This window comes from Pongo abelii, chromosome Y, assembly GCF_028885655.2.
Source record: "Pongo abelii isolate AG06213 chromosome Y, NHGRI_mPonAbe1-v2.0_pri, whole genome shotgun sequence".
Lineage (NCBI taxonomy): Eukaryota > Metazoa > Chordata > Mammalia > Primates > Hominidae > Pongo > Pongo abelii.
In genome coordinates, this window is record NC_072009.2 from 16,081,939 (window position 1) to 16,094,460 (window position 12,522).

The 12,522-nt window shown below is 40.6% G+C and overlaps 1 pseudogene; it reads right to left on the bottom strand.

The window, feature by feature from the left end:
• Positions 1-6,054: 6,054 nt before the first annotated feature.
• On the bottom strand, positions 6,055-11,426 carry LOC129053212 (syncytin-1-like; annotated as a pseudogene).
• Positions 11,427-12,522: the final 1,096 nt, after the last annotated feature.

Consider the following 12,522-nt stretch of genomic DNA (forward strand, 5'->3'; position numbering starts at 1 on the left):
CTCTGGTATATGGAACAATATCACCTCTCAGCATGGTGAAGAATGGAAAGCCGTATCACCTGAGTGGGTGCTGGCCCAGTGAAATGTCAGAATTCTCCTTGTGGGTAGGACTCTGGAAGCAGAGTCACATCAGCTGGATGTTTGTTTCAGTGACATTTATAAATCTCCCCTGTTAGCAGGGCTTAGGCAGGAGTGGAGACAAACTTCAGCTTTGCAATTTACCTGGAACCCCACCCAAAAATGTCACATCACCTGGGTGCAGAAAAGAGTTATGTGTCACAATGCCCCATAAGTGCAGGACCAAGACTGTAGAAGAAAGTCACATCACTATGTGATAAACCTAGATAAAAGCCACAATGCTCTTTGTAGTCAGGAATCAGGCCAAAATGTGAATCAGGAATCACATTTCCCTATTGTAAAGATTTCATGTCACTTACGTTTTGGTCCTAGTGATATATAAAACTTTCCTATGTTGCATTGCCAAACAAGATGTTGTACATTGCTTAGGTGCTTGGTGCACACATGTCACAATTTCAACAGTGTTGTGGGCATAGAAAGGAGAGCAAAAACACTCAGATGCTGAGCAGTTATACTTCTGGATCACGCAGTTGAAAATGTTCAAAAATAAGTTTCACATTATCACACAAGTCCCGGCTTCAGGTTTAAAGTCAGCATCTCCTTTGAGTTGGTGGGTCCAGAAATGAATCACAATCTTACTTGTAGTAAGACCCACATGTGAAACTTACAATTTCATCGTTGTACTTTAATTACTTCTTAGACTCAGGACTTCAACAGTGGGCTTTGTAAATGTGGGATGGTGACAACTTTTGCTTTCACCTGCATGTGTAATCAAGAGTCATGATCTTAATTTTTCCTGCAGCCTGTTATAAATCTCTGTGTATTACCCAAAGAGTTTATAGAATATGTTCAGTGTTATAGCCTTCTATGAGCTTTGTACAAATATGCAACCCATAAACTTACCTATTGCACTAAGTGTAGCAATGATAGGCAAAATATCTACCATTGGTGGAATCCCAATTTAAGTTTGATTATCATGCCTCTGAATTGAAGCAATGAAAATTTCATAATCCGATTTGTAGAAAAAAACTTGGCAAGAGGGTGTCACAACTTAAATGCTGTGCCAAGCAATATGTCACAATGCCCTCTGTAGGCAGAGTCTAGAAATCAGGGTTACATTAACTCGGTGCTCTACCCAGCAATATAACACAATTTTAAACGTGGAAAAAAAATCCATACAAATGATGGGAGTAAAAACACCTACAAAATGTGCCCAAGATGTGTAAAAATACTTTTTATTGCTTTGGCATAGGCAGGAGAATTACATCATCAGGGTGGGGATGCTGAGCAATATGCGATAATTCTTTGTTTAGATCGAGCCCAGGCAGAAAGGAATGCCATCTGTATGCTAAGCCCTACAATACATCAAAATACTTTTACATGGCCATGGTTCAGGAAAAAAAGAATAGGCATATTACCTAAGTATTGGGCTTAGCAATATGTCATATTTTTCTATTGTAAAGACTCAGGCAGAAGAAAAGGATCACATCACTTAAGACACGTGATTACATACATAGCCCAATGACCCAGGTAGGCAGGTCTCAAACAGAAAAATCATATCACCTAGGAGCTTCCTTACTTATATAACACAATCTAACATGTGAGGTGAAGCTAGGCAGAAGATTTACATGACCTTGATGGTAACTCTCAAGATGTGTTACAAGGCTCCTTTAAGGCAGGTTTCAGGCAAGAGAGTTACAACAGATAGATGCAGGTTCTACCCTTATGTAACAGTGCTCCCTGTGGGCAGGACCTGAGCAAGGATCCACAAAATCTTCTTGATATGCCCAGGGAAATGTCACAATGTTCTCCTTGAGGCATGGACTTGGCAAAAGAATACCATCTCCTGTGTGCCTAGCCTAGCAATATGTCACTATTCAGGTAAGCCAGACCCAAGCAGAAGAGCAGCATTACCTAGTATATAGGCCCAGATATTTGACACAATGCCATCTTCAGGACATGACTCCATCATGAGTATCATCACCTGTGTGCCTTGCTCAGCCATATGTCACTATACCCCACTGTGTGCAGGGCCCATTCTAATGAGGAGAGTTACATCACCTGAGTGGTTGACACAGTGATATGTCACAATAATTGCTGTGGACATAGATCAGACAACAATGTAGTGCTTGATCTAGTGATATGTGGCCATTCTTTTTGAGAGTAGGGCCCTTGCAGGAGAGTCACATCACCTAGATGTTGGCCCAGGTAGATATCATGAAAATATATGTTGGCTGGAACCATTTTGGACTTTCAAACGACACAGATGCTCAGCAAACATTTATATCACAATCAAACTGGCAGAAAATTCCTGCATTGTGATTTGTAATCCCACACATGTCCTGTTTTTATGAGTGACAGTTGGCTTCATATATGTGTGATGTTAACAGTTCTTATTGTCAGTGGGGTGGGCATATGAGACTCACAATTTTACCTTTCTGATGAATTCTGTTACACACTTTGTACAAGCCAAGGGCTTTCTAAAATATCTGAGGCTGTTATAATCTCCTGTGACCTCTTCACCAGAAAGAGATTTAATCACTTGTGTTTCTAATGCAAGTTATGAGAGTGAAAATTACTTTCATTTGTGGGATCCACTTATAAGAGTCATTATCATGCTTGGGAGCTGTGCCTAGGTATACATCACAATTTACTCTGTGGTAATGAAACAGTCATGACAGCCCCATAACCTAAATGCTGAGGCAGAAATGTTCCAATGTTCTCCTTGTATGCAAGTTCACAACAAAAGAAGTCACATATATTCCAGCCTATGCCCAACTGCATGGCACAATGCTTATTGTGATCAGTGTCCAGGCAGAAGAGGAGAATCATATCCCTTAAATGATAGGCCCAGAGATATGTCACAATGCCTCCTGTTGAAATAGCCAGGCATGTATTATTTCTGATTATAGTCATTTTAACTGCAGTGGTTTGGTATCTTTTTGTGGCTTTGATTTGTATTTTTTAATAACAATGTTGAGCATCTTTGCATGTACTTGGCCATTTGTATGTCTTCTTTGGAGAAATGTCACTTTGGAGATATTTCATTTAAGATTTTCTGCCTATTATTAATCATCTGTTGTTTTTGCTTTTAAATTTGTTGTATATTTTGTATGTTTATTCCTTGTAATGTCTATTTTTCCAATATGTTCTCTCAAACTGTAAGTTTTCTCTTCATTTTGTTAATTTATTTTGGCTATGTAAAATTTTTATATTCTGGTCATTTCACTTGTCTGCTTTTGCTTTTGTGGCTTGTGTTTTTGAGGTCTTATTTAAAATTATTTTCCCCATTCTATTTGGTAAAGAATTTCTCTATATTTCATTAAATAGGTTTATAAGTTTAAATTTCACATTTAAATCTTCTACTTATTTTTAATTAAGTTGTTTTAATATGGTAACAGGTAGGCATCTGGTTGCATTGCTCTGCATTTAAGTAATCAACTTTCCTGTATCATTTTTTGAAATGATTGTCTTTTTTTAAAATATGTGTTCTAAACAAGTTAAAAATTGCTTGGCTCTAGGCTTATAAATTTATTACTGAGATCACTAGATACTTTGGTCTGTGTGTCTGTTTTCTATGCCAGTGTCATGCTGTTTTTCTTGTTATAGCTTTGCAATATATTTTGAAGTCTGGTAGTTTGATGCTTTCATCTTTGTTCATTTTTCAGAGAATTACCTTTGATATTTGAAAGGGTTTTTCTGTTCTCCATAAATTTTAGGCCTGTGTTTTCCATTCCTGTGGAAAAAAAATTGTTGGCATTTTTATATGGTTTTCACTGAATCTGTAGATTATCTTGAGTATTATAGCCATTTTAACCATATTTTTATAACTCATAAGCAAGATAAATTCTCTCAAATTTTTCATGTTTTATTTAGTTTCTTCATCAGTGTTTTATAATTTATAGTGTAGAGAATGTTTAATTTTTCATTATGTTTACTGGTAAATATCTTTATTTTTTATTCTAGATGCAGAAGAAATTATTTGGAAAAATTTAAGATGACTTTGTGATTAAAACAACTGAACAAATTGGGTATAGATGGCATGTTCTTCAGGACAATTAAGGCAAAATATGACAAATCAATAGTTGATATTACACTGAACTGGAAAAAAAGAAAGCTTTTTATTTAAGATGTGAAAGAAGACAAAAATGTTGACTTTTACCACTTTTATTCAACAGAGTACTGGAAGTCCCAGGCAGATCATTTGTGTAAGAGAAAGAAATATAAGAAAGTCATCCAAATAAAACAGGAGAAGGTCAAATTGTTTCTGTTTGCACATCACATTATTGTCTATATAGAAACATTTAAATACTACACTAAAAATCTTGAGAAGTAATAAAGACATTCAGTACAGTGGCAGAATACCAAATTAACCTACAAAAATTAGTAGGAGCATCCTTACAAGCCAATTATAAACCATCTGAAAACAATTTTGAGAAAAAAAAATTACAACTTTATAAAAAATAAGTCTTAGCTCCCTTTAAGTTCATGCTTGTGGTAATGTTCAACTTTATTATTTATCATTTGGATATTCAGGATTCTCCAAACAACTTGTTAAAAAGACTTTCTCATTTTGAGTGATAAAGACAGGAGATAGCCAAGGTGCCTTTTCTCATTTTGAGTGATACAGACAGGAGACAGTCAACGGGTCTGGGTGAAACTTCCCATTCAAGCCTAAAACAGCCTGAAGGCTGAAAACTTGGACTGCTGATTTCTGATGAAGGACACTCTTTATTTTATTGTTTCTCTGTGAATAATGCATATCTATGCACTAGGAAAAGGAGGTGGAGCCTTGGAAATTCACACCTTTTGGCAGGAGAGGAGGCTGGACTCTTAGTTTTTATGTGGTGACCTGGTGTTCATCAAACTGTGAGGTCTGTTAACAGAAGTCCCTCTCTTTGCTAACAGTTTTTTTTCTTTCTTTTTCCTGTTTGCCCAATGAAGTTTACTCCTCACCATTCAGTGTGTCCATTAGCCTGTTCATTCCTGGTCATGTGACAAGATCCTTGTTTTATGTGAACTAAAGAAAATGTTCTACAAGATTTCAGTGTCTACATGTGGGACTTGAGGAAGGGTAAGATGTAAACCAAAAAAATCTTTTTTTTTTTTTTTTAAATAAGTCTTTTCATCCTTGGACTTCTCCCGAGGGTAAAGGAAACTGTGCATTACTACTCCCCAAAAGCCCTAGCTGAGAGACAGTACTGTTACCAGGGAGTCCTTGCTCCAACAGCTCCCAAGATGGTGGCAGGCCACTTCTAAAGTGGTGGCAGGCCACCTCCAAGATGGTGGCAAGCTTCATGTTCTCTGACCTGGGGTCCTTGGACTTATGGATTCCACTGGATGGAATCTTGGGCCAAGCAGTGAGTGTTAAAGCTCTATTAGAAACCATGGGTCATGGAAGAGAACTGTGGAACCCAGTGACTAGTTTTCAGCTTGATTAGGATGAGCCCAGGCACTTAGCCATGCAGAAACAATGGCAAGCTTTTAGCCTGATTGGGAATGGCAATGGATGCCTCGCTGGATCAGGAACACTGATCTGGAGGGATGGAACTCAGCAGAGGATCTGCAATGGTGGCAAACAGCAGTGGTGGATGGTGAGTGAAAGCTCACTCCAGCCATAATAAACACTGACCAGAAGAGTACAGTTGCAAGATCTAATAGAGTGAAATAGAGTGAAAACAGAGCTCCCATGCAAATGGAAGGGACCCAAAAGTGTTGCCCTTGCTGGCTTGAATACCTGAGTTTATATCCCAATCCTTGTCCCTCCCGCTGCGCTCTCAGGCAATAGAAGATTGGCTATTTCTTTACCTCCTGTTTTTGCCTAATTAACATCTTAGTGAGTTCTCTGATTGGTCAGGTGTGAGCTAAGTTGCAAACTCCCTGTTTAAAGATGGATGCAGCCACCTTCCCAGCTAGGCTTAGGGATTCTTAGTTGGCCTAGGAAATCCAGCTAGTCCTGTCTCTCAGTCCCATCTCTCAACAAGAAAACCCAAGTGCTTTTGGGGAGGTGGGCCAACAATCACTCCAACTGCTTCCTGCTGAACTGGGGTGTAGTAGGAGTTGTGCAGTTGAGATTTCCTCAGAAGAGTCATTATCGATGTTATTAACATCAGAGCATGGGCTAGCAGTCTGGTCCAGGGGTCCCTGGTAGATCTTAGCCATGGACTTCATCTGCAGCTCCATTTGAAGAACATTTGTAGTTTTTACAGCTTTGATTCTGGAAGAGACCAGCTTAAAAAGGAGGTTAAAGATACAGAGTCCAAAAAGGAGTAGCAATATTATAGTTGCTATAGGTCCTAAGAAGGCAAGAATCCAGGGCATCCATTGGCTGACCCCGGGAGGTCCCAGGGTCCAGTGTTTTGAAGCTCCTCTGCCCTACATTGTATTCAATCTCAAATTTCTTCAACTTTCTCAGTGATGATTCCCAGATTGATTAACATAACAACAGCATTCTCCCCCTAAAAATAAACAGGTTCCTCCTGTTTTGGCAGTTAGCAAGTCTAAATCTCTTCGATTTTGAAGGACTACTGCTTCTAGGGAGTTAAGTTGATCTTGCAAGGTGACAAGGGAGTCAGCGACCTGTTCCATGTCACCATTTAGTTCTTGAGATAGTTTGTAGTAGAACAGAGTAGAGGTTGTGATACTGCCAATGCCTGTACCTAGTCCACCTAGCACTCCTGCTCCAATAATGAAAGGAAGAATGGGTACTCTTTTGTTGTGGGGCTTAGGTACGACATAATTGTGTAAGTCTTGTTCCACGTAGATGGTCACAGGGGGCACTAAGAATGAAAGGAAGGACATAGATTCTGAAAAGCCATTAAATAACGATAGGCTGAGGTACCACAGACAAAAAAAAATATTTCTTAGGGTGGGCAGACTATTCATGTGGCAGCTGTTACCCACCTGATGCATCAGGAGTTGGTTGTGTCTACAGTGTTGCTAAATTTTACACAGGTGAGGTTTGAGGTATGGTTTATTTCCAGGTTGGAAACAAGAGGTCCTATTGAAACAGAAGTGGTGTTTATTTCTATCCTGAAGTTGTTCCATTGTTCAGGTACAGGGATTGAAACTTATGGCCTGAAGTGCAGGGGGAGGCATATCCAACAGTTAGTAGGGTTTTGGGCTGAGACCTCATGAAGCCCAGTGAGGATGGTATTAAATAGGCTTGCCAGGCAAGTATGGGTACAGAGGCTTCCATGTAGTTTTGAGATATCTAGTCCTTTTTAGGGGACAGCGGTGTTATGTACCTGGGTCAGTTGGGAGACTACTTCCTTTATGTGTTTTTATCTTGCCTGATCTTGAACTCCATCCCCATCAGACATGCTGGTATGGGTGAAGTAAATCCAACAGATAGTGGCTCCAAGTCCTCCAGGACAACTAGGATTAATCATTTTTTCCTGTCCAATAATGAGTATTTGCATTCATGCAAAGAGTGGCAGAGTTATAGCAGTTGTGGGGCATGTGGATATGGGCATTGAAGGTGAGGATTCTCTTAGATAAACTCCTATAAAATGGGTCATCAGTATATCCTGGATGTCGCATTCTCCATAGAAACTCTTGGTAAAGGGAGCTACTGGTTGTACAGAGGCATAGAGGGGGTGCAATGAGAGTGAAAGGCTGTAAAAAAATAGTAAATAGAAAAATATGATAAGGGAGGGACTTGGGGATTTACGATTTTTGTTACTTTCTTCCTGGTTGTCATTTGAAGAGCAGGTGCAGATCCTCTAGGGGCTCACAAGAATAGCTAGAATTGTCTCCTGGATTTTTGGGTTCCTTTGGCCATATCCAAGGTTTGACTTGAGTTTAATGTATCCAAGACTCCATACCAGACACTTTAACCCCAGCTGGGGTAGGTAAAATGACTGGGTAGCATCCTTCCCAGGATGTATCTAGGGATGGGAAGTTAGAGGGAAGGGACTTGACAAATACGGTGTCACCAGGGTGGAATAGTTCCTTTCCCTCTTCTCAGAGACAGGCTCCTTGTAATGTTTTAAGAACTTGTGGATATTTGGCTAAGGAAGTGATGTCTGCAACTAAGTTTGCTGTCTCTTGGTCAAGTACAAGGTCATTGCTTAGGAAGGGACTTCCACACAGCATTTTGTATGGGCTAAGTCCTATTTTTGTGGAGAGTTTAGGATCCTCAATAAGGCTATAGACAACAGAGCAGGCATGTGAGGTGAGTTTCCTGGGTTAGCTTTTTTAGATGTCGTTTGAGTGTTTCATCCATTTTCTGGACCTTTCCTGAGAACTGCAGCCTCCAGACATAGTGTAAGTGATATTGTTTTCCTAACACCTGGGATACTCCCTGGGTTACTGTAGCCTTGAAAGCAGGGACATTGTCACTCTGTAAGCCTCAGGAAGTCTGAATCTGGGAATTATTTCATGAACTAGTGCCTTTATTACCTGTTGGGCCCTTTCTGTCCTACAGGGGAAGGCTTCTGCCCAACCAGTGAAAGTGTCTACACAGACTAGTAGATACTGAAATCCCTGAGATTTGGGCATGTGGGTAAAATCTAGTTGCCAGCCTTCTCCTGGGTAATGGTCTGTTCTTTGTTCTCCTGAAGGAGCTTGGCAATAAGGCAGGGAATTATTTCTTTGGCACACTTCACAGACCCTGACTATTGTTTGATAGTTTTGAAAAGGCCTGATCCAGTAAATAATGATTTGGCCATCTGATGGATGCTATCAATGCCTAAGTGAAAGATTTGATGAAGGGTTTTAAGTAATTTCTATTGGTTAGCTGCAGGCAAAAGTATTTTCCCTTCTTCGGTGGCTAGGCATCCTGAGGGCAAAAACTATGTCCGTGTGAGGTTCCTCATTCTATTTCTCCTGATGAGTACTGGGGCTTGGTTTCCTAGAGGGGATTACCCCATACTACGGGTACTCCTATAAGCATTTCTAATGGAGTTCCCACCTTGTGGCTCTTTTGGCTTCAATATCTGCTTGGTGATTCCCTTCTATTTCCTTTTCCTTTCCTTTCTGATGACCCCAGCAGTGTAAGGCTGCCACCTCTTTAGGTTTCTGTACAACCAATAATAATCTCCTAATGGCTTCCTGATGTTTGATAGCTGTTCTCTTGGAAGTTAGGAATTCCCTTTGTCTCCATTTTGCTGCATAGGCATTGAGGACTAGGTAAGCATACTTAGAGTATGTATATACATTTACCCTTTTTCCTTCTCCTAATTCTAGAGCCTGAATGAGGGCTATTAGTTCTGCCAGTTTAGTACTAGCTCCTGGAGTGAGGGGATTACTTTCAAGTATTCCGTTATCACTGACCACTACATACTCTGCTGTTTGAAGTTCTTTTTCTACAAAGGGACTTCCATCAGTATACAAGTTGAGATTGGGATCAGTCCAGGGAACCTCTGAAAAGTCTCCTTGAGCTGTGTAGGTTTGAGCAATTACTTGTTGATAGTTGTGTTCTATCTTCTCTTCATGGTCTGGAAGAAATGTGGCTGGGTTAAGAGTTGCACAGGTGCATAGTTGAAGCACTGGTCCTTCAAGTAATAGAGCCTGATATTTAAGTAAATGGTTGTCTGACAACCACAAGTCTCCTTTAACAGTGAGTATGCCATTCACATCATGAGATTTCCACACAGTAATACCTCTTTATTGTATTATTTTAACTGCCTCAGGCACTAAGACTGCTGCTGCCACCACTACCCATAATCAATGAGGCCAATCCTTTGCCACTACATCAATTTTCTTACTCAGGTGTGCCACTGGTTGCAAGCTCATCCCTCAGACCTGTGTAAGGACTCCTAGAGCTATTCCTGTTTTTTTCTGTGACCTATAAAGAAAAGTCTGGCCCCATTGGCAAGCTTAACACTGGGCCTTGGATTAGGGCCTTCTTTAGGGCCTGGAAAGCTGCTTCTGCTTCTGGTGTCCATCTTATTAAATGGGTATTGGCTTTCTGGGTTTCCTTAATTAGTGTATATAATGGTCTGGCTATTTCATCATACATGTGAATTCATATTCAGCAGAAACCTGTTATGCCAAGTAACCCTGTTAGTTGCTTTAGGGTTTTGTGATGAGGATAAGCCAGTATAGGCTAGATATGTCCTCACTGATGGCCCTGGTGCTTTTGGATAATTTTAGCCCTAAGTATTTAACCTGCTGTGAACAGAGGTGAGCCTTTGGTTTAGAAAACTTGTAGCCACAGGTAGCAAAGAAATTTAAGAGTGCTTGGGTGGCTTGATGGCACAAGGTTTCTGAATGAGTGGTTGAAAGTAAATCATCCACATACCAAAGATAGGAGTGTCCAGGTATGAGAATTGGCTCAAGTCTTGGAATAATGCCTGGTCAAATTGATGGGGGCTATCCCTGAACCCTTAGGATAAAACAGTCCAGGTAAGTTGAGATATTGGGTTTGAAGGATCTTTAAAGGCAAACAAGAATTGAGAGTCAGGATGTACAGGGATGCAGAAAAAGTCATCCTTAATGTCCATGACTGTAAACCACTCTGCTTCCTCTGGTATTTGGGAAAGCAGAGTATACGGGCTAGGTACAGTTGGGTATAGAGGTACAACAGCCTCACTGGTAATCCTGAGGTCTTGCACTAACCTCCACTTCCCATTGGCTTCCTGTATTCCTAAAATTGGAGTATTACAGGTGTTATTGCATGGTTTTAGTAGGACTTGGACCTTTAGGTCCTAACAATCTTTTGTGTCCTTGTTGGGCCTTGGTTCTAAGGGGTTACTGCCTTGGTGGGGAAAGGAGGTGGAATTCTTTAGTTTATCTTGAACAGGGCAAAAATTCTTTGCTCATCCATATTGTCCTTCTGTTACCCAGACTTCAGGATTAATTCCTTCCTCAATCAAGGGACAATAAATAGGATGCGTGTTCCTTCTCCTATGTTCAGGTGTATAATGGCCCCTGCTTTTGCTAGAATCTCTCTCCTTAACAAGGGAGTGGGGATTTCAGACATAATTAGAAAAGCATGTGAAAAGAATAAAGCTCTCCAGTCACAACTTAGTGGCTGGCAGAAGTATCTAGTGACTGGCTGTCCTAAGACCCCTTGGATAATGACAGATCTGGAGGACAGTTGTCCAGGACAGGAGAGTAAGAATGAGAAGGCTGCACAAGTGTCCAGGAGAGAGTTAACCTACCGGCCCTCAATGATAAAGCATACCTGGGGCTCTGTGAGGGTGATGGCATTGGCTGGCACTTATCCCAGGCACCCTCAGTCCTACTGCTGGATCATCTGGTTAGTGGTTTCTGACTCAGAGGACCTTCATCCCCTGGGGCAGTGGACCTTCCAGTAATTACCTTGACATAAGGGGCATGGTTACTTCTACTTGGACAATCTTTTCTAAAGTATCCTTGTAGACGCTACTGGAAGAAACCATATTAGGCATTCAAATTGCTCAGGTTTTCCCTTTTCCAGAGCCTCCAAATTCCACTTGCCTGAGCCCATGCCTAAAGCAGTGGTGTTTTTTAAATCCTGTTTGTCCCATTCTGCCTGCTTCTCCTGATCTCTATATTATTAAAAAACGAGGTTGCCAAGTTCAATAGGGTTTCTAAGTTTTGCTCCAGGCCCAAGGCAGACTTTTGCAGTTTTTTTTTTCTATGTCTGCAGCTGAGTGAGTGATAAACTTATCCTTTAGGATTAGTTGGCCTTCAGTAGTGTCATGTGACAGAGAGGTTTGCTTCCTCAGTGCCTCCTTTAGTCTCTCTGGAAAGGTAGTAGGATTTTCTTCCCTTCTGTGTTATAGTGGACATTGTTGAATAATTCATAAGCTTCTTCCTAGTTTTCCTTAGTCCTTCTAGCATGCAAGTTAGCAAATGTCTGCAGCACCAGTCTCCATGTTCTGATTCTGTGTCCCAATGAGGGTCTACACTGGGAACTGCCTGCTGGCCTGTGGTGAATCATTCTCTTTCCTCTGTTGTCATCCTATCATTGACCTGACTAAGACACCAGAGATCACTAAACTCTCAGGCTGCAGTTATGGTGGCACTTCTCTCATTTATGGTTAGTATCTGATTTAGCAGTAACATTATATCTCTCCATGTCAGATCAAAGGATTATCCTAACCCTTATAAAATTTCAATATAGCTATCAGGATTATCTGAGAATTTACCTAGGCCTATTTTAATTTTCTTTAAGTCTGAGAGAGAAAAAGGTACATGCACTCTGGGTGGGCCAAGTTCTCCTCTTTTCACTGCTTGGAGGGGGCATAATCAGGGAATATTGACACTCTTTGGTTCATTGTTTACCCCTCTGTCTATCTTCTTTTGGACAATTTGGGTTGAAGGGGGGTTCTTATTAGTTGGGGAAGGAGTCAGGGGGATGCTGAGGTAGGGAGGTAGACTCTGAGGGCTTCCTGTATGGCATAAATCACACTTTTTACATAACTGAGAGTTGTCTCAATGAAAAGAAAGTTTGTACATATGGCACTTCACTCCATTTGCCTTCTTTTCTACAAGAGAGGTCAGCTGTAAGAT